The sequence below is a fragment of the Nicotiana tomentosiformis genome, chromosome 6 (assembly GCF_000390325.3).
Source record: "Nicotiana tomentosiformis chromosome 6, ASM39032v3, whole genome shotgun sequence".
Classification (NCBI taxonomy): Eukaryota; Viridiplantae; Streptophyta; class Magnoliopsida; order Solanales; family Solanaceae; genus Nicotiana; species Nicotiana tomentosiformis.
This window is the reverse complement of record NC_090817.1, coordinates 40131096-40134620: the sequence shown is the minus strand read 5'-3', so window position 1 is coordinate 40134620 and position 3525 is coordinate 40131096.

Below are 3525 nucleotides of genomic sequence, written 5' to 3'. Positions count from 1 at the left end.
AGCTCTCGAACAAGATGCTCATTTACATCCACCCCTTCCTTTTTGTAAACTACTCCCAACAACGAGATTGTACTTGTCAAGATCTTTCAGTAAAAACTGTCACTCATGAGTCAAAGACCTCAAAGGCCACCACATCCGAAAATCAAAAATTGCCTGGCGACTCACAAATCTATCTTCTCAGGCCTCCTTCTTCTTTGACCTAGCCAACCCTGCATATATACGTGCTCCCCCCTCTCCCGTCATCTGGGGCATCATCAGAATCAGAGCCGATTGAAGCATTGGACTCGTGACTGGACCTCTCCTTTCCATGGGAATTGTTGTGGGATGTAGAAGGCACATCTAGAGGCTCAAACTGCCCCTGTAGCCTGGATTGCTCCGTAGTGTGCTCTTCCGAAATTGACATAGAGTTTCCCTTATAGGCTTCCCTAGATGGAGAATATGAGCTAAAATCGGAGAGGTCTCTGCCTCTCCCTAGGCCTAATGTTGCTTTCTTCAATATAGTTTTTTGCACACCTAGGGGCAAGGAACCTCTGCCTCGACTCCTTGAAGCTTCTCCTCTTCCTTTTGTAGATTCACCTCCACCTCATGATCGTACCATTGTTTATATAAGCAAAAGAAGAATTGTCAGTTCATATTCGTGATTCAGCACAGTTAAGACACATGTAAGTAAGTGAGAACAAAAGAGAAGCAGTAAGGTTACAATTGGATAAACATACTGTAGAAATAGGGGAAGTGCGGCCCACAGAGGGGAAGTGCAGACCGCACAATTCCATGTGTGGCCGAACATCTGCATAGATGTGCGAGGGGCTCATATGTGTTTTCTCTGAATTACAGTGCAGAGGGCGTTTGCGGCTGCAGAATTCATCTACGACCTGCACAATTATAAGTGTGGTCCGCACTTTAGAAGTTCAAACGGCATGCCTCTGATAGACAATTCGGACTACTCTGCTGCCTCTCCAGAAATTATACGGTCCGTATAATTAAAGTGCGTCTGCAAAAATACCAATCTAACCAGTTGCCATAACTTAGAAACAGCGGACTGCTCAAATCCAAGTGCAACCGCACATTCATGAACACAACGGGCGAGTCTCAATTTTTTACCAAGGTTTTGCAACAACTTATTCAAATCTATTTAGCAACATGCTATACACATAGAAATAAGTTAACCCAACCCAATCTAGCACGCTTTATCAATTACCCAGTACAAAACTACCCCACATGGATACAGTGATGGAATATATAACAATGTCCTAAAAAGAAGGTTAAATGGGAAAAATAAATTCAAAAATTATAATAAAATAAAATAAACATGAAATGAAGCATACCAGATAGTGTAAATGTGCAAAGATCCTAGTGGGTGCAAATGGTGGTGTGTGTTTGAAAGTACTAGATCCTCAGGTAAACTCAAAGAGCATTAGTAATTTTTCAAGAGTGTGAAAAGTATAAAATGAGGCCTAAAGTTCTATTTATACTGAGATAATTTGGAAAGGTAAAGGGACGAGTGTAGCCACACAATTTCAAGTGTATTCCGCACTCGGCTACTCGGCCTTCATATGTCTGTCACTCTTATGCGGTCCGCACAATTGAAAGTGCGGCCACACATTTGCCCTGCACTGACAGGTGAAAAGTTCAGAGACCCTGTCATTTAGCATCTAAGTTTGCTCCTGGAAGTGTGGTTCACAGAACAATTTTGCGGTCGCACGAAGGCTTCTACGGTGGCATTTGTTTTCTGCGGCCGCACAAAGAAAATGTTTTGTCCGCGTTTCTTATTTTGACGACACATCCTTGTCTACCATTTTTGATCTAACAATCATTCATACAGTGTACTTCAAATCAAGAAAAATAACAAATAACATCTAACTACAAAAAGAAAAAGGAAAATAATTTGGGTTGCCTCCCAAGAAGCGCCTTATTTAACGCCGTGGAGCGATGCAATATCATAGCATCCTCAAGTGAAGTAAATAACTACCACCACATGGATCTCTCCAACGTTTCCTAAGTAGTGCTTCACCCGGTGACCATTGACTCGAAATATTTCATTGTTCTTGTTATTCAAATTCAATGTACCAAAGGGTGTCACACCAACAATTTCAAATGGACCACCCACTTCGACTTAAGCTTCCCGGGGAACATCCTCAACCTTGAGTTAAACAACAACACTAGATCACTGGTTTATTGAACTCTTTGTTCCAAATGTACTTCTAATGAAGATATTTCTTCTTTTCTTTGTACAAGGATGAACTCTCATAAGCATTGACTGGAACTCATTCAATTCATTCAAGTGTGCAACCCATAAGTTAGCGGCTACATCCCAATCAAGATTTAATTTCTTTAAGGCCCACATTGCCTTGTTCTGTAGTTCCACCGGAATATGACAAGCTTTTCTAAACACTAATCGGTATGGGGACATTCCGATAGGTGTCTTGTAAGCCGTCCTATGTACCCATAATGCATCATCAAGCTTCTTGGGCCAATCCGTCCCGTTTGCATTAACTGGTTTAGACATGATACTCTTTATCTCCCGGTTGGAGACTTCCACTTGACCACTAGCTTGTGGGTGATAGGGGGTTGTGACCTTGTGAGTAACACCATACTTGATAAGTAAAGTGTCGAAAGCTTTGTTGCAAAAGTGTGACCCCCATCGCTTATGATTGCATGTGGAGTACCAAATCTTGTAAAAATATTCTTTTTCAAGAAAGCCACTACACTTCTAGCCTCATTGTTCGGCAAGGCAACGGCCTAAACTCATTTAGAAACGTAATCCACTGCAACCAAAATGTAAGTATTTCCACAGAAACTCACAAAAGGGCCCATAATGTCAATACCCTAAACATAAAAAATATCAATCTTCAACATGGTTGTAAGAGGCAACTCATTTATCTTTGAAATTCCACCGGCCCGTTGACATTCATCACATTTTTTACCAAGTCATTTGCATCTTTGTAGAGAGTAGGTCAATAGAAACCACAACTTAGAACATTAGCCGTTGTTCTTGCTCCACCATGTTGACCACCATATGGAGAGGAATGACAAGCTCCAAGAATATCACCTTGCTCTTTGAAGAGAACTTATCCGGAATGATAACACTCACAAAATCAATTTCCAAGTCCACAAACCACGGTACCTCTTTCACTGATAGTGCCAAAAGTTGTTCATCGGGGAAAGAATCATTAGTTTCAAGGCTGTTATGTGGCATCCCCTCCTCCTCCAAATAAGACAAGTGGTCTGCCACTCATCGGTCGAGCTTTAAATGCCTTTTTGCTCATAAGATAGTGAAGTGCCGCATGAAAAGTGGGGACAATAACTTTGGTATCCAATTGAGTACCAAATTAGTTTCTTCACATCTAGCCAAGACTTTGTCCAAATTTGCAAGATAATCATCAAAAGAATCCCCAACCACCGATATGTCATCCATGAAAACCTCAAGGTAGTTCTCCACCATGTCCATGAAAATAGCCATCATATACCATTGAAAAGTCACCAGCGCATTGCACAAACCAGAAGGACTCTTCTTGAAAGCAAAAG